General features: G+C 39.5%; 1 long non-coding RNA gene across 1 annotated transcript; it reads right to left on the bottom strand.

The window, feature by feature from the left end:
- Positions 1-713: 713 nt before the first annotated feature.
- On the bottom strand, positions 714-23,972 carry LOC148130024 (uncharacterized). The gene is made up of 3 exons (XR_015750343.1): positions 22,642-23,972; positions 4,258-5,612; positions 714-1,317 (listed from the first exon to the last, which is right to left on the bottom strand). It is a non-coding gene; the product is annotated as an uncharacterized LOC148130024 (long non-coding RNA).
- Between the last annotated feature and the right edge of the window lie 339 nt (positions 23,973-24,311).

Genomic DNA, 24,311 nt, shown 5'->3' with positions numbered 1-24,311 from the left:
TTTGTATAGTATTTGCTGTTCTACATTTATATTATACAATATATAACATTAAAATAATGTTATTTTAAATTTCTTCTTGTATATTTGTATGCTGAACAAGCCTTCTAGCATAGTTTATTTAATACTGTTTTGAATAAAATAGTTTCTTAACTGTCCTGGCATTGTCAATTTAATTTTGGATATTTTGAATATCTGAATGTCAGTTCTCTCGTGCTGGTTGATGACTGCAATAACGTTTATTTTTTAAAAGGTAAGAATGGAGAATCTGGACTGTTGGTTTTTTAAAGATAATTCCATTTCTACAGCAGGTGCATTGAAGCAGATCCATTTTGCAATTTCTTATCATAATGCCTGCTCTGACCCTAATCCAGCTGAATTTCAATGTATTAATTAGCTTTGACCTTGGCAGAGGACAACTTATGATATTGCAGATGTTGTTGGTTCATGACTTCCAGCATCCCTCACTATTATTTTGATAAAAAATGAAAGGTGAGGATGGGTGGAGGTTGCCCATCTCATCCATAGCTCAGCATTCTCTAACTTGATAGCAAATTTCCCCAAATCTTCAATTAACATATCTAGAAGGATTAGACTGGAGACAGATGCTTTTGGTATCTTAAAGCCTCTTGGCACTTTCTCTCTTCCTAAAAGTGCTTTTTGACTGACAAAGAGGCACGCACACGCGTGTGTGCGTGCATGCACACACACACACACACACAATCTGTGTAGCCAAGACACTTTTCATTCCTTATAATCAAGAGCAGACTCATTAAAGAAAAAGTAATCATGCATTCACTCCACAATTTTCTGTCCCCAAAATAATGAAGTTGGAACACTTATTTACTTATTTTGCAATGTGTGAAAAAAGAGTATTTCATGGTCACTTCAAAAGTACTTGCAGTTTCATGAGATAGTCATCTCTATCTGGAATGTGCTATTAGTACAATCTGCAAATTTAGGATACATTTTAAAACATTTTTAAAATGATGCTCATGTCTGACTTAGGAGGAATGAGTGATATCTATCATAAATGAAATCTCTAAGATGAATTATAAATTCTGGCTTTTCTTTTGCCCATACTAGGAAGTTGACTTAAATGACAAATCACAGATACTAATTTTACATTGCACCAAATGGAATGCTTTCTAAACATGTATGTAGTTTGAATAAGTCATCATAAAATTTCAGAGATTCCCTTTAGCAGATGTCTATGTCTTGGTCCAGGCTGGAGAGATTGAAGCATCTCACATTCAGATCAGTTATCCATTCCCCAAAGATGCCACAGCCTTCTGACTTTAAGAAGTGGACCTCAGATTCCTTGACTCGAAAAAAAAAAAAAAAGACCTCATGGAGTATTCTCCAGTGTGCTTAGAGAAGCCAGAATCCACATGAAAAGGACAAATATTTGTGATAGAAATTAAGATGACAGAGTTTCTAGGCAGTGGCTATTAAAAGGAGTGGCTATTAAAAGGAGCACAAGCTCCAGACTCACAAGTCTGTGCCTTCAAACCTTGGTAGAACTTCCAAAGCTAACCTCAAAGTAGTAAGATAGGAAGGGGACAGACAAAAAAAAATACTAAGGAAATTGCTTTAATTTTAATAAAAGTCTCTGTTTTAACATGCCATTTACTTAGCCTAAAAAGATTATTATTAATATCTAATGTAAACTGTCCAAGCAACAACTGACTTAGTGCTCTCTGTGGTCCTGAAGCCTTCACCTCAATACTTATAAACTGGATCACTATCTCCATGTCCAGATTTTAGTTATGACAGTAGTTATGCAACTTCTGTGTTTTTCCAAGTCCCTGCTGGTTGCATTAGAGTTATGCAAAATCACAGAGCTTGTTGTAAGGTCAAACAAGTACACTTCACAATAAAAACTACTGAAGTGTTGCCATTTTTTGAAAGTGAAAGCAGCAACTTTTATAGAGTGTAGATTCTAGTCATGGATTTTTCTCTTCATTGAAACCAGGCTTAAAAATAAGTCTACTTTGATTCTCTTCTTGTCTGGTTAGAAACCTATTCCATTTATTATTTGAAAGAAAGATGATTGCACCCTTCACCTTTTCCAAAAGGCCAATTGATAACCCTCAGTGATTAAGATACTGCCTGCCTACAAAACAGGGACAGTGTAATAGTTGATGCTGTGGACTGGCTGTGGGGAGATCCATGTTCAATTCCATTTTTAGGCTTCAAAAACACATTTCGTGGGAGAGTCACTTTCTCCCAGTCCTACAAACAGTACCTTGCAGGACTGGTCTTGTGGGGAATAATAGAAAACAGAAGCACACTAAGTGGAATTCTATTTCTGGACAAGATTTTCCAGTGATTCAATGTCATGCAACAGTATTCCATGACCAATAGTTAGCAATCAAAGAGAGTATTTATCCAACAAGCTTTATGTAGTTATTAAGTGAATACATTTTCTGGGGTTACATAATACAATGAATCATAAAATAGCCAAATAGACTGAGTTCATGTAACTTGCAAATGCAACACACTCTCTCTCTCACACACACACACTCCTATGTGATTTTACAAATGTCTAAGTACATTGTGCAATGCAATTACTATCTTTTTAATTGCATCAGTCAACTGTATTAAAAAGTATGGAAAAAGATTATTTTTTGGAAATATACTGTATAACCATGATAACTATTTTTTTGTGAGTGGAAAAAGACGGTTAGGTGATCTAACAAAATACTTGAAAATTGGTAAATCTTTTGCAGGAAGAACCTCAATATGATGATGACTTGTATAGGCATAAAATGAATCTTGGCACTTTGGGTACTATTTTAATAATCCATTAAAATGTCTATTGGCAAAGATAGGATGAATATGTGAATACATTGAGAGGGAAAATATCATTGACAAGTTAATGCCTCTTTGCTGCTGTGTACAAGGTTAAAAAATATGAGAGGGATAAACAGGATATAATTTGTATTCTGGAAGAAAACCAGCTAATTTAAAACTAGGAGAGTATTTTAGAATTTAATAATATTGTAGACTGGAAAATATAAACTAGAAGTCTGATTTAAAGTAAACACTTTCATAGGTTTATACAATGGTGTTATCTGAAGATCTTGATGCCATCTGAAAAACTGCTAGAATAAAGTTAAGGCAATATTCTACTAAAACAGCATTTTTGCATTAGCATTTAATCTGAATGAGTATCACAGACCTATCTAGGCCATTCTTATTAATTGTTGTAAAATAATCACTTATTTAACAACATAGAATGTTGCTGTTTGAATACATCTGTAGGTCACTGGGCAGGAGAAGGTGACATAAGTCATAGTCCAAACAGTTGGTTTATTGTTTCACTATTACCTTTGAGTGAAATATAGTTTTCACCCATCAAAAGGCTCAATTCTTCAATAATGTCCATTTTTGTTTGTGCTGGAAAGCTCTCTATAAAGTATGGTAATTTTAAAGCAGTATTTCTCAGCTTTGGCCCTTTTAAGATGTCTGGACTTCAACTCCCAGAATTCCCCAGCCAGCATAGCTAGGGTGATAATAGGAAGCATATTACAAAGTTTAAATCATGTGTTTATTAAAGGACAATTGGGAATTATTTTCAAACCAAAACAGCCACACCTTTAGTTTTTGTTGAAATATTTGTGAGATAGACCTGTCCCACTCATTTTTTTTAATAGTGATGTATCCTGTTCCATTAAATAAGTCTCCTATAGATAAGCAATATCTGCCCTTAATTATAATAAATATGCTAAGATTACATTTGTTCCCTTGGGTTCTTACAATCATTTTACATTAAGGCTAAGTATCTTCATTCTCAGTTGGATCTGAATTTGGAGGCTGGGCCTAAAGTAGTAGACAGTATAGAACAGCTTCATTAATTAAGCTTAATTAATAAATTAATTAAGTCCCTTGTAATAACACAAGGGACACAGTGGCTCAATGGCTAAGATGCTGAGCTTGTTGATCTGAAAGGTTGGCAGTTCGGTGGTTCGAATTCCTAGCACTGCATAACAGAGTGAGCTCCTGTTACTTATTCCAGCTTCTGCCAATCTAGTAGTTCAAAAGCATGTAAAAATGCAAGTAGAAAAATAGGGATCACTTTGGTGGGAAGGTAACAGTGTTCTGTGCACCTTTGGCATTTAGTCATGCCGGTTACATGAGGAGATGTTTTCAGACAGCACTTTGTAACAGAGATAAGCACTGCCCCCCCCCCCCCGCCCAGATCTGGAAACAACTAGCACATATGTGCAAGGGGAACCTTGACTTTTAATAGCTTACCTCACAATATCTCCCAATTTTTCCATCCATTTCCTATCAGTTCAGTTGTTGATAATGAACTGCACTCTAAATTAATACAAAGATAAAACATGCTGTAAAATATTTAATGCCCTTCAAAACACAAAGATGGTAAGTGAATCAACGAGCTCTAATAGTCATGTCATCTTGTTGAAGTCTATGAGATAATTATAAATCATATTCAATTAATACGAGCCATCTTTGGAGACGCTGTTATCAGCATGTCTGTGCATGTTCACAATTAATTCTGCTTGTACATGGTTTAGAAAACACTGATGTTGCTTCATGAGACAGTACTTAATCTTTCTGATTCTTCCATGACAGTAGCAAAATTATCTCTTGGATCAGGACAAAAAAAATATAGGAAGAAATGAATTGACATTGAGAAGCAAAGACAAACTGAATTTTTAAGGAGAAAAACTGGAAAAATTTCAGTAGTACCCCTGATCTCATCCATCTTCTATCTAAGGGGCTGCCACAAAGAGGGGGTCAACCTGTTCTCCATAGCACCTAAAGGCAGAACAAGAAGCAATAGATGGAAACCAATAAAGGACAGAACCAACCTAGAACAAAGGAGAAATTTCTGACAGTTAGAACAATTAATCAGTGGAACAACCTGCTCCAGAAGTTGTGGGCGCTCGAACACTGGAGGTTTCTAAGAGGAGATCGGACAACCATTTGCTGCTTGAGCAGGGATTTGGAATAGAAGACCATCCAACTCTGTTATATTCTGTTATTTTTCGATTTTTTCTCTTTTTCAACTTATGCCAACCTTTCCCAGGATCAACAATTTTTCTCATATGTTTTCTGCTCATGTTGCTTGCCCCAAATGCATGAACTTTTTGCTTCAACCCCTTAAGCAAAAAAAAAAAAAAAAAAAGCAATCATACATTTTTCCAAAATTCACTGATCAGTGCTTCTTGCAATAACTCTCAGCAACCATCTCCAATTTCATATTTTGAAGAGATATTCTCTCATGCTCATGTCGAGCTTTCATAGCCATACACAAAAAATCACTGCTATAGTTTGTTGTCACATAAATGTCCTGTATAGGCTTATGTAAATCTGCTATCAGCTTTCTCTGAAGGATTAATGTTATCTTTATTTTCTAGCATGCTGTTCATTACTTTATTCTTGAAAACAAGAAAACAAAGCTATCTGCCACCTTCTGTTCCTTCCCATTACCTTAATGAGAATTCGCTAAGCAGGCTGCTTCAAATTAACATTACCACATTTCTATTTCACTTTGAGGCCATCTTCTTTACTTTCATCTTGCAAAGTGGTATAACCTGCAGCATTATTTTTTGTTCAGTTGTCTTTTTATCCAAATTGCCATTCTAGATTAGACAGATGGGGAAAAAAACATACTGGTTAAACAAATATGAGGGCAATAGGTTTCTTTTTATTTTTTCTTTTCTTTTCTTTCATTTGATTTGTCAATAGCTTACAAGATAATAGAGATAAGAGTAAACATAAGTATAAATACAGGAAATAGGTATCAATAATTGGGAACAACAGGACAGGAACAGTAGCAGAGGGGGGATGCTACCAGTTCAGTCCAGTTCTGCCGAGCCGGTAGCTCCAAAGATCGTCTGAGACTAAGCTGGTTCTCTTTGATCTGCTGTTGGGCCCATCCATCCACATGGGCTGCCATACTGGGAGCCTTTATTTCCTGGTTTTGAAGCACAGCTATTTTGTGCGGCACAGCAGATTGCCCCACATTGAAGACACAAGAGAGTGCAGGAGTACAGGTGAGCAGGAAAGCCTCTGTGCGTGCACAAAGCACACATTCGGCCTGTGCATGCATGCAAAGTGTGTGCGCATGCACAAAGCGTGCCCACCAAGCCACACCTACTGAACCAGTGGTAAACCACTTTGAAACCCACCATTGGATGGTAGGCATGATTGTGTGCTTATGCCTCTTACATACATCTTAGGAATGGGGTGAGGTCAATAGGAGTGGGGGTTTGGGGATGTAACAACAGAGTCAGGTAGTGTGTTCCAGGCATTAACCACTCAGTTGCTGAAGTCATACTTTCTGCAATCAAGTTGGAAGTGGGTTACATTTACTTTACATCTGTTGTGTGCTTTAGTATTGTTGCGGTTAAAGTTGAAAAGTCATTGACGGGCAGATTATGGCAGATAATTTTATATACTATGCTTAAGTCAAATCATAGGCAGCATAGTTTTAAGAGGTTATTCTGAAATTCATTATGTTAACATCTCCAGCTCTTCCGCACATTAATTGGATAGATCTTGAGAACATCCATCAAAAGCTTTTGAGTGAACTTAGCAAATAAATGGATGGGTGTTTTTGCTGTAGAAACAATAGTGAAAATATTTAGGAGATTAAAGCCTTTTTCATATGAGGGAAAACTACAATCCTTGGGGAAGAGTGGAATATACTTGTATAATTCTATAATGAGTAGAATATTTTTTCTCTTCCTTTCTTAATCTACATTTAAATACATTGGAAACAACTCAAGTCAAGGAAGAAGCAGTCTATCACTTAATGAATATATTGGATTTGCTGGATTTAGAAGTGACAGTGCTCATATAGCTTGAAAAGAAAAAAATAGAGAAACATGATGGGTTGTCTATCAGTCAACCTTTGGCTAGTGGGGTATCTCTCATCTTCTAGTTCTGTGGGACCATTGGTGCTCTCTGAGCTTGGGTCTTTTCTTGCAGACATTTCATGAACCAACTAGGTATCATCATCAGTACTAGTAGGGAGTGGGGTTTGTTCTCCTTTTGTATTCTAGCTTTCCCTGTCAGTTTTGGTGTGAGTTGTCTTGGTGGTTTCTTGATTGGGCTGTTGTTTACTATTAGTTGATTTGACAATTCTTTGATAAGGGTATTTTTGCTTCTTTTTTAATTTATTTATTTTGTCAAATGCTTACAATATAATAGAAATAAGAATAAACATAAGTTTAAATACATGACACAGGAACTAATAATTGGGGACCATGGGACAAGGACAGTAGGCACGATTGTGCGCTTATGCACGCCCCTTACAGACCTCTTAGGAATGGGGTGAGGTCGATAGAGGTTAGTTTGAGGGTAAAGGAGTGGAGGTTTGAGCAGGTGACAACAGAATCAGGTAGTGGGTTCCAGACATTGACCACTCTGTTGCTGAAATCATACTTCCTGCAATCAAGTTTGGAGTGGTTTACATTTAGTTTATATCTGTTGTGTGTTCTTGTGTTGTTGTGGTTAAAGCTGAAATATTCATTAACTTTTAAGACATTGTAACATATGATTTTATGTACTATGCTTAAGTCCAATCTTAGCCAGTGTAGTTCAAGGTTGTTTAAGCCTAGAATCTCAAGCCTGGTGGTTTTGCGAACAGAGGAGTGTAGTACTCTTCTTGTGAAATATTTCTGGACATGCTCAATTGTATCAATGTCTGATATACAGTGTGGATTCCAGACAGCTGAGCTGTTTTCAAGTATTGGTCTAGCAAAGGTTTTGTATGCCCTAGTTAGTAATTCAGTAAAATCCTTCTCTTGCTCCAGGTCCTATTCGTAAACACCCTTCTTCCCTAAACTCAATTCTTCCTTGTTCTTCCAGAAAAGATCCTTAGCAGAATATTTGCCTTACTATTTTAACAAGTTGACATGATGCAGCCAAAAATGTTGGTGTAGCCAAATTCTCCTTTTATTCTCTTGTTCTATTCCTTATGCATCAGATTTCCTCTTCTGTTGTCTTTTCTGCAAACTGTGATTTAATTTGGCATTCCTCTGATAATGTATGCCTCTATGTTTCTTTGTAGAGTCTAAGCAAAATTTTGCTTGACTAAGGAATTAGCTTGATAATTTGCAGAAATTTTTTTCCTCTAGCCCCTTTCTTCAATATTTTTTCCACATACAGTAGCTTGGGTCATAATTCCTGACAAAGAACTGTTAACACTTTAATTGCCTCTTCAGCCTTCATTTGTGTCTGGTGTTTTTATATTTGATAATTGATTGCCTCTCGTCTTTCATTTTAATGGTGTAATTTCCTAAACAGGTTTCTATCACTCTATAATTCCATTTGTAAAGTGTCTCAGTACAGTGTTTCCATCTTCCTTCAAACTTATTTGACTCTATAATGTCCCTTCCATTATTATTTTTGAATAGTCACAACCACGCCTTTAAAAATGTATTTTATATTGTTGGAGTGGTTTTCCTCTGTTAATGATATTTTCCTTTCTCCTTTCTTGTTTGGAAATCAAAAATGTGGATTCAGGAAGCATAAATCGTTCAAGGTTTTCATCTTCACTCTGACCCTGGTTACTGTAATAGTTGGTTTTGGAAGCACTCAGAATTTTTCTCCTATGATATTTTTGGAATATTTTTTTTGCTTTCCCTTTTACCATTTGATTAGGAGACATTTATCCATCTTCCATTTCTGTTATTGAAAATGGATGTTGCCTAATATACAGTCCTTGACCTACGACTGAAGTTGAGACCCAAATTTCTGTTGCTAAATGAGACACTTGTTAAGTGAATTTAGCCCAATTTTATGACCTTCCTTGCTACAGTTGGTAAATGAATCACTCCCCTTGTAAATTTAGTAACATGGTTGAGAAGTGAATCCGGCTTCCCCATTGACTTTGCTTGTCAGAAAGTTGCAAAAGGGGATCACACAACCCTGGGAGGCTATAATTGTCATAACTATGAATCAGTTGCCAACCATTTGAATTTTGATCAGGTGACTATAAAAATGCTGCAACAGTTGTAAATATTTTTTAAAAATGGTCTTAAGTCACTTTTTTCAGTGGCTTTGTAACTTCGAATGGTCACTAAATGAATGGCTATAAGTCGAGGACTGCACAGGTCTAAATCTTCATTTACATTGTATAAGGAGAAGGTCTTTTAACCTAATCCTGGCTGTGTTGCATTTGCACAATCAAAAGGGAATTGCACAGTCCAAATAGAGATGATGACAGAAACTTGTAGTTTTATATAAATAAATGTATTTCACAAATATATATGCAGCAAACTAGATAGTTAGTCAAACAGGTAAATCAACATAGCTGGAACATCATGAGGTAAATTATGGAGCTCACAAGGCACACAGAAGAAAAAGGCGGGAAAAATAGAAACTCCCCCTCCCCCTCCCCAGCAACCAATCACAGTGCAGATTGCCTCACGCAGAAGCCAGCACTATGGTACTAACCAAACACACATCTGTGTGTTCTGGCTCACCACAGAACCCCACTGCTCTAACTACTAAATTTAAATATCTTAACAAAATAATCCTACCATTTCAAACTCTACCCTTAAAAAAAAAAACTTTGGTATTCCAATCACCTATTTCTAGTTTAATATTCTTTCTAGCGGTAGCATTTACTAGCTGCTGCACCTATGTTGGTAGTAAAAGCAGAGCCTCATGTAAGTGATATGAACTTGTCATTTGTTAGGATATAGCAATATCATTTTAAAATACCACTTTCTAGCAAATCTTATCTACTTAGATATGCCAATAAATATCACTTAAAACAAAAATTCTCTTTGAATAAAATCTCCAAAGAAGTCAACAACACTAGGTAAAAGAGCTGCTAGCTGTGATTTCACATTGTTGTGTATATAATTATAATAATAGGCTGGTGTTGCTGTTTAACCTGGGATTGAACAATAATATCCATTTATTTCAGGTCCTTAGGTAGAACTCTAAAAGTGGCTAAATTACCATATCCAATTTAAACATCTGGTGGACTGCGCACCAATCAGGTGTTTTCAATGACAGTTACAACATTGTTCAAAGAAGCTTTTATCTGCCAAATTCTAAATTGCTATTGGGTTGGATCCAACTTAGTCATGCTGAATATATGGCAACTAATGAAACTTAAATTAGCTATAACTAACAGAAGTCTTGAAATTCTAATGAATTTAGAAACAGAGAAAAATGGCCAACATGGCATCAAACTTTTTCACCCAATATTCTATGCATGTTGCCAGAGATTAAGGCAATGAATGTTCTTGCCCTATTTGGCAGAGACTGAACCTGGGACAAAATCTCTTGAATTTTGTGGCAGGTCCAAAGGTTCCTGATTGGGAGGAATCCATTCTCTTGTAACCGGGGGTGGGGGGTGGGTGGGTGGGGGATTTAAATGCACTCCATAGCTTTGTGCAGACAAACCACTGCCAATTCTTTACCAACACTGGAGTTCTATTTATTTTCAAAACATCTACAAAGCAGTGGTGAGATTCAAATTTTTTCACTACCGGTTCTGTGGACATGGGTTGGTGGGTGTGGCAGGAGAAGGATACTGTAAAATCTCCAGTCAGAGGTGGTATTTTCTGGTTCTCTGAAGTACTCAACATTTCTGCTACCGGTTCTCCAGAACTGGTCAGAACCTGCTGAATACCACCTCTGCTTTAAAGCTTTGCATTATGCATCTTTGTTAGAATCAATAACATTATTCTAGGTTTGTTAGAATCAATAACATTATTCCAGGTTTAATAACATCACCATTAAACAATTTAACAAAATTATTTATCCTGAATTCTTTTTAAAATCATAGGAATCATCAAGCACCCGCTCCCCCACCATTAAGCTGTGGTTAACAAGTGTATTAAGTGTATGAAAAAATAGGTCATTTCCATTGCCTATGTGCTCATTGACAGTTTAAAATGAGGAGCAGAGTCCCCCTTATACAAAGTAAACTTAGAAGAAGAGGATTTTTTAAAAGCTGCCAATGTACAGCCTAGCTTACTTCTGCGATTTCATGGCCAGTGACAGGAACATGGCCAATTTTTGATGCATCCCTAGTCAATATTAGAGTGAGTGACATTGCAATTTGGACATAGTAGTGGTACAAAGCAAAACTTTTTTGCATGCAAAACTTTTTTGTAGGGTTGAAAATGATCTGACAAAAAAGCAAAATGTAAAATTCTTTCATAAGATTTGGATGGTCCTCAGAAAGAAAAAAAATACAAAAGTACTGTTCAGAAGAACCCTGGACTTTTCAGCCAGTACTTGTATAACTTGGAATGGACCCTCTTGAAATCAGTAAGGTAGATTTTTGAGTAAACATATATAGGATTGTACAATGAGCTTTAGCAGACTAATCTTCTCCCATCTAATGTGTTGGACAAGAATTTTCAACTACTATAGATTCTTACCCTGCTGGTTGGAGTTCTAGAAGGTACCAGTGTACCTTGAGGCACTACTTGTAAAGGGAATAATAAGCCTTCAAAATGTCAGACATCCATTATCTTGACTATAGTTTTATATTAAAAAACTACAAAATTTGTATCCTTCTTAAGGCACACATATTCCAAAATTAATGAAAGCTGCCTAATAGAGCTAGCCTAATGAAGACTCAGGTGGCCTAAAGATCTGTGTAAATGTACGTATTCCTCCACTTACAATCACAACTGGGATCAGAATTTCTATTTGCACTGACTCTGTGAAATTATTCATTGTGAGGGTAGCAATAGCATTTAGACTTATATACTGCTTTACAGTGCTTTACAGCTCTCTTTAATCGGTTTACAGATATATTGCCCCCAACAATCTGGGTCCACATTTTACTGATCTTGGAAGGATGGAAGGATGAGTTAACGTTGAGTTGGTGAGACTCAAACTGCTGAACTGCTGGCAGCCAACAATCAGCAGAAGTAGCCTGCAGTACTGCATTCTAACCACTGTGCCACCATGGCACGAGTATCTGACCTTCCGATCAAAAGTGCATCAAGCAATAATTCATCTTTGGTAAGTGCTTGTGTGATTGCAATTTTATTTCAGAATGTCTGGTTTAAGTCACTGCAACACTTGTTTTTCAGCTGTTTTTATGGTATTTTTTTAAAAGTTTGGATACTATTTGTTAGCAGATTGTTAGTTTACATGGACTGATTGCTTGGATTTATCCACAATTATCTATGCAATTTACTAGTACTCTACACAATCTACCTTAAGTACTAGACTGGAGTTTCCTCTGGGAAGAGATTAGAGGTTGTGCAAATGTTTGGCTGCACTTGTGCAGAAATAATACTGCTATTATATATACTATCTTTTTTGAATCTTGTTGCAAGAATTAAGTATTATAGAAATTCAGTACTGTTCAGGAACAAGCCCTGACCAATTATCTATCTTCCTTGCAAGCAATCAGGAATGAATGAAGAAATTAGAAGAGAAGTAGCCATTTCTTTTCCTCTTCCTGAGGTTGCTGTTCCAGGAGATGTTGCCATTTTGACATGTCAATCAGTTACTTGTCATAGGACTTAGAGTTGACAAAGCAATTACAATTTCTAACAGAAAATGTTGACTGTTGTGATGACATTTCTTGTACCACAAGTAGAAAATACTCTGCTAAAATTGCTCTGCGTGACTGCAAGTTATCCAGCAGCTGAATCCCTTAATTTTTAATGCTGTGAGGTTTTTTTTAGTGAATTTTAGTGCACTAGTTCTGCATATTTTCCCAGCAGCAACTCCCATATTATTTAATCAAACATTTTCCCCAGCAAATATATTAAAGGATTAGTGCATAATTGTTCTAAGGATGAGGGGGGAAAATTGTAGAGAAGCAATGGATATCCTATAGGAGCAACATATTCATTTTCTTATTTTTTTCTGACTCTTTTGCTTTCTCTTGGTTTTGTACTAAAGCCATAGTTTAGTTCAGAAAAACTTAATTTTTGAAAGTCTTGTTCATGGTGAAGTATTTACCCTTATGTATATGCTTACTTGGAGGTAGGATACATTGAATTGAACATGGATATGATTTATTTTTCATCCTATAATTAGAACTGTTTGGCTTACTTTCAACAAGAATTTAAGAAAATTTACATAACTGTGACAAATGAGATTTTTCTTCTTCTTTTCAAAAAATTACCTCTAGAAGAAAGGCAATGGTCCCAAAATCATCCATGCCTTCCAACCAATTTTGCCATAGGTCAGTCACTGATTCTCAAAATAACCTGAGGACACTTTGGGGAAAAAGCATAAAGCAGGAAAAAAAGGAGAAGCTATATTTTCCAACCTGAAGGGTAGCTGTCTAGAAATGAAATAAACATATCAATGGGCTCAAGTGTTCTATTTTGGTTTCGTGTGTTTCATGTGTTCCTCAAACGAATGACTTTGGCAGTGAATCTTATTAGTGAAATCCAATCCTTCACTTGGGTCTTTAGGAAAAAGAATTTTGTCAAATCAGCTTCAGACAATCCTAGAAGGGTCTCAAGGAAGTATTTTTGTTCTGCTCTAGAGAGTAAATGACCCAGATCAAAGAGAGAAACTTTTCAATATCTCTTATTTCCCATGACAACATCCTACTTTATCGACATTTTTCATCCTACAGTGGAAAACAAACCTGTGCTGTCTAAGGGCATTGTGAGCATTTGTAATGTATCTCTTTTATAGGTTGGCCAAGAATTGTCCTGAAGGACAGTGTAGACAGTGTTCCTTGGCAGGGCTAGTGTTCCTACTGACAGCTGCATTGAATTTTAATAAAAAAAGGAGGCAAAAACATTACTCACATTTTAGCAAGGAAGAATAAGGGGCAAATAAATGTCTGAGGAGTAAGAAATAGGGAAATAATTCCCAAAGGGTATGTTTCTTTCCTCCATTATTGAGAGATACAGTGATGGTATGTTACATGGCATTTTTGCCAAATGAAAGCCCTGGCATTCATTGCCTTTGTGGCCAGGAGGAATTGAGATGTTGGTGTGTATTGAATTGTATTGTTCCCATCATGCTGTTTTATGCTGGAAACAAGCATCCTGCTTGGTCAGGTTCATTTTATTTACTGTACTTATTGATGTTGGAGAGCCATTTTGGTGTGGTAGTTAAAATATCAGGCTAGAAACTAGGTGATTGTGAGTTCTAGTCCTATCTTGGGCACAAAGCCAGCTGTATGACCTTGATACAGTCATTCCAAAGGTGCCTTTCCAAAAGGCAACTGGACTTTCCGAACTGAAAAAGATTCTTGGATAAGAAGAGAAACATTTTCAAAGAAAAGAACCCAAGAACATCCAATTGCCATTTGGAAGAAGCATCTTTGGGACAATCATGACCTGGATGATTGAGAATCTCCATTGACACTTGGTCCAGCCACTGTCTCTCAGCCCTAGGAAAGAGGCAATGGCAAACCCAATTCCTGGAAAAAAAAATCTTGTGCAGAAAACTTTAGGGAATTGTCTAGGCCAGGGGTGGGCAAACTACAGCCCGTGGGCCACATCCGGCCCGTTGGTCTGTCCAATCCGGCCCGCCCCTGAAAAAAATCGCTGTGCCGCGTGGCCCCCAAAGCTGCAAAACAGTGCAGAGCGCTCTCGGGTAGGAAAGAAAAGAACTTTGCAAAGGCCTCGGCTGGGAGTTCGAAATCACCTTCGAGTGCGACCTCTCCGAAGGTGAGTCCCCGCCGATCCCCTTTTTTTCCGGGGCTTCCAGGCTTAAACTTTGCAAAGGCAAAGTTTGCAGGCTGGAGCGTCTTCCGCTGAGGAGCGGGAAGGGTTCCGCCCGGTGGGCGGGCGGGCTGCTTAAACTTTGCTCAGGCGGCACTTTAAAAGCCTGCTCCCAGCACCCGAGCAACTTCCCAGCAACTTTCGGCTTCCTTTTTCCTCGTGGCGTCTCGCGCCTGGCCCCGAGCCACGCGGCAGAGGGGAAACCTGGAGCGCCGCCGGTCGCCTCCTCCAAGCAGCCCGCCCGCCCGCCGGGCGGAACCCTTCCCGCCCCTCGTCGGGAAGACGCTCCTCCTGCAAACTTTGCCTGTGCAAAGTTTAAGCCTGGAAGCCCCGGAAACCTGAGCAACTTCCCAGCAACTTGCGGCTTCCTTTTTCCTCACGGGCGCTCGCGCCTGGCCCCAAGCCGCGCGGCGGGATGGGAAGCCCGGCGGGCGGGTGGGCGAGCTGCTTGGAGGAGGCTCCGGGCTTCCCCTCCGCCAGGCGTGACCGCCTGCGAGTTAAAGGAAGCCGAAAGTTGCTGGGAAGTTGCTCGGGTTTCCGGGGCTTCCAGGCTTAAACTTTGCAAAGGCAAAGTTTGCAGGCTGGAGCGTCTTCCGACGAGGAGCGGGAAGGTTCCGCCCGCGGGCGGGCGGGCTGCTTAAACTTTGCTCGGGCGGCACTTTAAAAGCCTGCTCCCAGCACCCGAGCAACTTCCCAGCAACTTTCGGCTTCCTTTTACTCGCGGGCGCTCGCTTGGCCCCGAGCCGTGGCGGGAGGGAAGCCCGGCGGGCGGGTGGGCTGCTTGGAGGAGGCGACCCGCGCGTGCTCCGGCAGCAGCAACAGGCATCCGCCCGGGCTCCGCTCAGGTGTCCGGCTGGGGCTGTCAGGAGTTGCTACCGCCGGCGCAGCTCCGTGCGGCTCCAGTCCTGCGTTGCCTTGGGAAGGAAAAGGCAAAACCAGGAGCCGCTGAGCCTGAGCCTCCGGTGCTGCTGCTCCCGTTGCAAAGCACCGCCGCGGCTCTTCCTTTTTGCCTTTCTCTTCCCGAGGCAACGCGGGACTGGAGCCGTGCGAGCCGCGCGGCGGTAGCAACTCCTGACTCAGGGGGCCCAAGGGGAGGGAAGGAGAAGAAGAGGGGGAAGGGGGGTGATTCCCAAAAAATCTTGTGCTGACCTGGCCCGTCTGTCAAATTTTAAAAGTCAATGCGGCCCCGAGCCAAAAAGTTTGCCCACCCCTGGTCTAGGCACTCTGAAAATTGGACACGATTGAACAGAAGAAGAAAAAAAATGCTGTCTGAGCAATCTGACTCTGTCTCAATAAATGTAATTAAATACAGTTTTTAAATTTTGGGCAAAAAATCTGCTTACTTCTTTTAGTTTTATCCTTTCATTTTTAATTAGTCAGCCATACATAGCTTTTATAGTTCAGTATATTACTGTTTATTCTCATGGCCAACTAATGGGAATTGTATGTTTTAATTCTGAACTGATTTTGATCTGATTTGTGCTTGTAATAAACTAAACTAAATTTAACTGAACTGACTTTCGATAGGAGAGAGAGCCCCTTCCAATCCTAAAGAAGATAACTGAAACAATTTATAGACTCTGGTACCTCAGAGAATAGCTTGCTAACAGTGATGGCTGGTAGTTCCAATAAATTAGCATTAGTTTGATGTTGCAAACACAGTACAGACAGCCTGTCCAGACTTTGGCACCAGATCTGGCCTTGGCAGTCTCCATGTCTCAAGGTAGAACAGCCCAGTTTCACACTATGTATGAATAACTTCCCTACAGGAGCAAACAAGCACATAAATTATCCCACCTTCTTACAGTTCTACCTGATGGGAATCCTTCTGCTGCCAAAATTTAAATAGTCTTCCATCAGACTCCAGTTACTTCAGATTTTAATTTCTGTAAAAGTAAGTCCATTGTGTTTTTAGGCTACAACTTATCTATGCACGATAGAGCTCCAGATATTTTCAAACAATTCTTGATAAATTATCAGGGATCCTTAGCAATTTCAGGGAATTTGTCAAGTGCAAAGGAAATCAAGAGATTCAGGCAGTTAAAATGGGTGTAAAGATTTAATGCAAGCTTAAGCTCTCTACAAGAATCTGACCAACTGGCAGTCAAGATAAATGCTTGGGAGGCATTCAGGATGGCTGGACTTAGATCTCTTGAAGATGCACAGAGACTTGTGACTTATGAAATGTTTGACCCCTCCTTCAGGCTCAATCTGGTCATCTACTACAGAATTAACTCTACTTCAGGGATGTGTGTCACTCCAGATATTGCCACATTGCAGCTTCCAACATTATTTATCATTATCCTTTTGGCTAAGATATCTGGAACTGTAATTCAGCAACATTACTAGGCTCCATCTTAATTAACAACTACGTAAAAGCTACACACCCAACTAGGAACCATATAAATACAATGTGTAGAACAGTCCAGTGCACATATTCTGGAGAGAGAGAGGTTCCCTGATGATGGGCTCCAGTATGAGCCTGAAAGCTTGGAAGAATAAACCTTTAGTCCTGGTGACTGACTCAGATTGGATCCTGCAACATTATCCTGGGATATGTATATTTGCCTTCATTCACCCAGATTTTAAAAAACTTTATTCCTTTTTTTATAATAGATATATACCCCTAAATTCATACAAATTCAGGTGGATCTTCATATCAATTCTTTAGCCAGGTTACATCAGGCATAAAAATGAAGAAAGGATATGAGTATAAATGGCCACTCCAAATCTCCTCATCAGTCCCTCACTTTCCTGTTTTGAGTGAAAAGTTATGGAGAGGCACATACATGTCTCAGGGTGGTATACAAAATTGTTTTCCTCTGGATAAATGCGTAAAAATAAAACCTAATCATATTTAGGCATGAGTTGGTTCCAGAGCTTTCTGTGTATTTTGCTACCCAGTCAGTATTCACTGATTAATATTTGCACTTAACTTTTCTAGGACACAGTGATGTAAAAAAAGTTCGGACATTTTGCTGACTCTATTTCCATATATTGAGTTCCCCAAGAAAGCTTGTTCTATTCATATTAACAACTAATTATGAAAGCCCTAGCATCTTCCTTCAGTGACAACCAAAGAAAAAACCTTCCAAAATATAGTTACGGGTATTTGATTAAGATATCTTGCTGGTAGGATTGGATGAGAAACTGTTCAGAAAGACATTTTAGGTAGGAGCAAATGAGCTCCAAATCCAGAGTGTCCTATTTAGGGTGGTAAGCACAAGTTCATAGGCCATTCAAAGAGTAGCTGCCAAGGAGAGACCTAAAGATTTTAGTTTCTTGTCCTAGTCCAAGAAGAGCTAAAGAGTCCGCCTAACTGGAAATAATAACAGTTTGTACCAATAAGAAAGAATGCAAAACTAGGCAGAAGTTTCTGCTTTGGAAGGACCAACTTAATAGTGTAAGACTATGCTGGGTATGCAGTGGGGAAATCAGTCTTCAGAAATTGGAACTGAAGACTTCCTCACAGAAAGTGACCTATATGGGTCCAATTGGGCTTGGCTAAGCCCTCCCACATAAAGAGTAACATAATGAATATATGTTAAGTCCTTTTGTGGAATAGAAAGTCTAGAGAGCTGAAACATGTTTTTGAGTCTTGAGCATAACACAGCTGGGTTATGCAGAATATGTGTTTGTGTTTGTCAGGGGCATGTAGAGCAATAGCTAAATATTTCAAGGACCAAATTTGTACAATCAGATGGTTGCTGGGTCTGAGAACGTTTCGTAAAACTTAGTTTAAAAAAATGTTTTCAAGCCTTTCTTCATGGAAGTACTCAGTAAGAATATTGTAGTAAGTGCTTTCCTCAAACTGATCTCTTCCTGTGTGGGAAATATTACATCTTCTCACAATGACATGGAGGAGGATTAAAACATATCTACTATAATTATGGGGGATGAATGGATGGATATTTCAATTTGGCTAAAAGAGATTAATGAGCAAATTAAATCATGAAGATGCCAAAATGCACCCTTGTCCGATACCCTTGTCTGCCCATATGGAAAGTCATGGATGGATGTTTAAGATTAAGGAATAGAGCATTCTATGAATCCATGCAAAGCAATTTTGACATGGATGATTACAAGCTGAATGACCTTGAGAGGGGGAGTTTGATTTGTTCGCTGTTGGAAACAATTTTTTGCATCTTAGTTTATTATACAAAGGCATATTTTCCCACTAGAAAATGGAATCATAAATATTATGAAAATGTGAGTTTTGAGGTAGGAATTTGTTTCAAAAAACTTAACTTTTTAAGGAAAACTGCACAGTTATCCTGTTGCCAGAACTCAGCTTATTGCTTTAGCTTAGCCCAATATGACACAGCCATGACTTTCCAGCCCATAGGAAAGGGTGTCCCATCCTTATGTGGGATTTGATATCTCCCTTCTTAATGGAGATATCAAAGCCCAAATTATGTGCAGGGGACTGCCATTTATGAGCCAAGTCTTATTCTCTGCATCTGGGTGCAATTTCAGTTTATTAGTTTGAGAAATTGAGAAGCTGCCAATCGATCTATATTTCCCATAGGACAGAATATCTGTATCTGTACTGGTGTTTTTCTGAGCTTGGTTGTTTGCTTGCAGTGATGTTTCCCAGTCAGGGAATGAAACATCTGCAAGCAAATAACCAAAACTAGTGAGCACCAAGGACTGCAAAGATCCATGTCTTTAGGAGGATCTAAGGCAGGGGTGTCAACCTCACATTGTCACGGCGATGTCATGTGATGTATAGGCACAATTTTCCCTTTGGCTAAACTAGGTGGGGGCATGGCCAGCACATGATGCATCTGATCCAGAGGCTGTGGAGTTTGACAGCCCTGATCTAAGGTGTTAATTTTATTAGCTTGGCTTCTAGAAGTGTAACTTTCATTAGAGATATGTCTTGTTAGTTTCATTTTCCTAGCACTGTTTCATGCTCATTGTCACCTCAGAGCTTGTATGTCATACAATATATCTTTCTTGAAAAGATGCTAACAACAAGAGGCAGGAAAGAAAGCAACATCTCCTACCTCTCACCTCCCCATTGTCTCTTTGGTCAAATAAATTAACTTTCTTTCCTTGCCAATCCCATTATGTGGTTTGGCATGATGGACTTTCTTTTTTTATAAAGTGAATATTAGAGGATGTAGGTTGATAAAAGACATGTCACATTTGATCGTCGCTAATGAAGATGAAAGTTTCTGGGCTTTGATGTCCAGCCTAGAGCTTAAATGTGAAATTGCTTACTCGCCATCATTCTTAATCTTGGCTCCAGGTGTCTGAAAATTATACGAGGATTTCAGAATAGTTTATTCCAAAGCTCCTTTTATTTCCAGGACAACAATGCCATGGTATGTCTTACCCATCAATTTTTTTCCTCTATCATTAGGAGTGATAGCACAGGAACTTCTGTTTTTACAATAACAGAGTTGGGAGGGACCTTGGAGGTCATCTACTCTAACCCCCTGCTTGAGCAGGAGAATCTATTCCAAATATCCTCTACCTAGGATCGAACTCACAGCCTCCTGACTGTGAGGTGAGAGGTCCATCTCTAGAGAGAGAGAGAAAGAAAGAAAAGAAAAGAAAAGAAAAGAAAGGAAAAGAAAGAAAGAAAGGAAAGAAGGAAGGAAGGAAGGAAGGAAGGAAGGAAGGAAGGAAGGAAGGAAGGAAGGAAGGAAGGAAGGAAGGAAGGAAGAGGTTTCACTAGGTACAGGTGCAGCCTTGTATGCCTGAAAATGAAAAAGGAGATAGCAATAGCATTAGCACTTAGACTTGCATACTGCCCCGTAGAACTTTACAGCACTGTCTGAGCAGTTACAGTGTCAGCATATTGCCCCTGACAATCTGGGTCCTCTTTTACCGACTGCAGAAGGATGGAAGACCGAGTCAATCACGAGCTCTATCAAGATCAAACTCCAGGCTATGGACAGTGTTAGCTTGCAATACTGCATTCCAACCACTGCACCACCAGGGCTCCATCCTAAGTAAGGAAGGAAGCCAATTAGAGTTATTATTATGAGAAACTACATTATTTATTTGATTCCCCCATTGACTTCAAGAAGCCAGCTGAGAAGATTGCAAATGGTGTTCATATGAACCTAGGACACTGCAACCGTCATAAATACATGTTAGTCGCCAACTGCCCAAATTTTGATCACATGACCATGAAACTGCTGCAACGATTGTAAATGTGTGAATCAGTCTTAAGTCATTTTTTTCAGTGCTGCTGATAAATGAATGGTTGTAGATCAAGGACTATCTTACAACTTTCTAGATTAAAACTTACTATTGGCTTTTGAATGAGGTGCTGAGACAGGGATGGGATTCAAAAATCCCAGCAACCAGTTCTCTGCCTGGTTGCTGGGTGGGCATGGCCATGGTGGCCATGGCCTACCGGAACTTTTAGGAGGGCCATTTTTTTGCCTTCCCAAGGGTCTGGAGGCCTCTCCTGGGCTCTGGAAGCCCACTGGAAGCCAGAACCAGGCCTGGTACTTCTGGGAGGGCCATTTTTCACCCTCCCAAGGGTCAGAAGGCCTCCCCTGGGCCTCTGGGAGGATGAAAATGGCCTTCCCTGGGCTCTGGAGCCCTTCCAGAAGCCAGAAACAGGCCCGTTTCTGGAGTTCCAGAAGACATGTTTTTCCCCCTCCCGGAGCCTTTGCACAGACCCTGCACTTACCTGCATCACATAGAGACTCCTGGGAGGGGAGGGGATGGGTGGCCGGGGCCAGCCGGTTGGTTGAAATATCAGTTCGGTGAACCAGATGAAAACTTAACATCCAGTTTGCCAAAACCAGTCCAAACCAGCAGTGGCGTGCTTCAAACAGTAATAGGCAGGGTCAGGAAAAAAACCTAAATTGGATTCTGGATTGTTGCATATACTTCAGTTTGTCTAAAAATTAAATATAATTAGTATGATTTATCTCCAATATCCCCCCTTTTGTCTCATTAAATATAACAATGTTATGACTTCTAGAGGCCTCTGTGAGCCACACTCAAGGCAGCATCAAGTGTGTGTTTGTGAATATGTGTGTGCCTACAGAAGCTTTAGTTCTACATACAGTATCTATCCTGATATATTTAAGTAACTCTGCAAAAATCCCACTGAAGGCACAGTGGCTAGATAAATGATATTTTCAGTGAATGATTTACTATATTTCCAAACGAGTGGCTTGGTGGCCTAGAGGTGTGGACTCTCACCTCACACACAGGGGGTTGAGAGTTCAATCTTAGACAGTGACAGATGTTCCTCTATCTGGGCACAAAGAGGAATTATCTGTTGTAAACTCCATGTAGTCACCAGGAACGGCACCTGGTCAGTAAACACTCAGCTATATTCAGTCGCTCTGACCCCATCCCAATACAAGGGATTACAGGGACATTCAAAGGAAAAAAAATACTATATTCCCAAATATTTTCACTGGTTAATTTTAAATACTTTAAGTCCCTTAATTAATATGCTTGTGGGTCAGAGGTGGCATTCAGCAGGTTCTGTCCAGTTCTGGAGAACCTGTAGTGGAAATTTTGAGTAGTCCGGAGAACTGGCAAATCCTACCTCTGACTAGTCTCAACCCCATCTATTCTCTGCCTCCAGAGTCCCAGCTGATCAGCTGGGTCTTCTTTGGTTGCCCTGCACAGGAGAAGGGAACTAGAAAGCAGGATAATAGGGTGGGGAGGGAATGGGATTTTGCAGTATCCTTCCCCTAGAGTGGGGTGGAAATGGAGATTTTACAGTATCTTTCCCCTGCCACACCCACCAAGCCATGCCATGCCATGCCCACCAAGCCATGCACACAGAACTGGTAGTAAAATTTTTTTGAATCCCACCAGTATTGTGGGTGTCTACCCATGGATATATGCAAGGTGGAGTCATTGCTTTTCCCAATAAATATTATTTTTGTATTTCATTTTTACATGCAAACTTATGAAAAAAATCACCACTGTTAAAAACCATTTGACTATCTTAGATTTTCATTGCTAGCTTTTCTGGAAACTAGAAGCCTACCTTCAGAAAGTTATCTTTGATTTTTGCATAATATCAGTGTTCTCCCTTTTTTTCAACACAATACATTTGGGACTCTCTGCAGCATTATTTCTGACAACAATATTTGGATTGGCTCCTCCTGTCCATAAGCACAAACAAGATTTTGCACAAGCAAGCTTTAAGAAGGTTGTTACTTTGCAATAAAATGTTAATTTTCTGCTTCTTTTTCCTTTTCAAAAAATATATTGATTTCCATAAGTAAAATCTATTCATATTGTTTCCCCCCCATCTTAAGACCTTATCCAGTGGATTGAATGCCATTCAAGATGCCTTCTTTTAAGTTTGCTCAGCACAAAAAGAAACTGCAAAGAAAGTAGAATCATATTATTTAATATTTAGTCCAAATACTGGCACAGAATGCAAGTAGATTTCATGGTATCTGGGAAGGATAATTAAATTCCAACAACCAGATACATTAAATGTTTAATTTAAAAGTAAGTCTCCAAAAAAATTAACATCCATGAATTGGTCCCATTAACACTGAGTATAACTCAGAGAAGATGAGTTGTATCAATCTCATTGACTTGCCTCATTTGTTTTGAATTTTATCTAGGGTGGCTTATCACTGCTAGAGAGAAAGGACAAAATGCCATTGTTTCATTATGCAAACCGTTCAGACTTGTTCTTGATTTTCCTTTAACACAGGCGGTGCACCTACATCCTCTATTGCAGTAGCTAAGAGGTGGAAAGCTGACCATACACATAGCTTCAGTCTCCAGTGTCTGTGGCTACTATTGTGAGCATCCTTCCCCCATCTGCAGCCTTAATCTTACAGAATAACAGAGTTGGAAGGGACTTTGGAGGTTTTCTAGCCCTCAGACATCAGGCAGTTATTTCCTTGCATAAGTAATTGTTGTGGCTCCGATTCGCGAGCCTGTGCTGTTAGAGGAAGAGGACTTGGAAGATGAGGAGGAGGAACTGGGAATGCCTTCCTCCCCAGGACCTTCCTCTCTGGCAATGCCTTCCTCCCTGATAATGCCTCAGGTTTCATCAGACAACCGAGAGGAACAGCCTGAGATTAATCAGGAGGAAGGCATATCGGAGCAGCCCCTGACAGGGAGTCAAGAGGAAGAATGTTGGCTTGATCCTAGGCAGCGTCGTAGGGAGAAATGTGAGCAGCAACGTAGGAGGCGTGGGAGGGTCAGAGAGTGAGCTGAGTCATTGAGCCACACCCCACAGGGGATAAAAGTGGGTGTGTTGTCGGCTGGAACTTTGTACGGGACAAAGTTTGATCTTACTTCAGGTTTTCTTTGTGAACGATTTTTGTGGTCTGCCTTGTAATTCTCTGTGAGTAACTTTTTACTTGTTATCAATTCGGACTTGGTAGGAGAGCATGTTGGAATGCCAAGGACGTTATCAGTTCCAAAGAATTAACTCTGTGAAGTCCGAGCCAGCCTGCCTGCCTGTGTTTGTGTGAGTTTGTACTCTTTCATCTTTTGAGAAAGAAGAAAGGTGAGACAGAACAAGTAATAAGCCCTAGCAACTGAAAAATAATACATATCCCCACTGACATTTGCTGTAAGAAATGTTCTGTACACCAATGTCTCAGTCATCCAGGTCATAGTTATCTCAAAGGTACTTTTTCAAAAGACAATTGGGCTGTTTTTTTCCTTAAGGAAGAAGAATTGTTT

Source organism: Notechis scutatus, chromosome 7 (genome assembly GCF_049901735.1).
Source record: "Notechis scutatus isolate UNSWTSFEM ecotype Mainland chromosome 7, rNotScu1.2, whole genome shotgun sequence".
In the NCBI taxonomy this organism is placed as follows: Eukaryota; Metazoa; Chordata; class Lepidosauria; order Squamata; family Elapidae; genus Notechis; species Notechis scutatus.
This window is presented reverse-complemented; position numbering and strand designations above follow the sequence as displayed.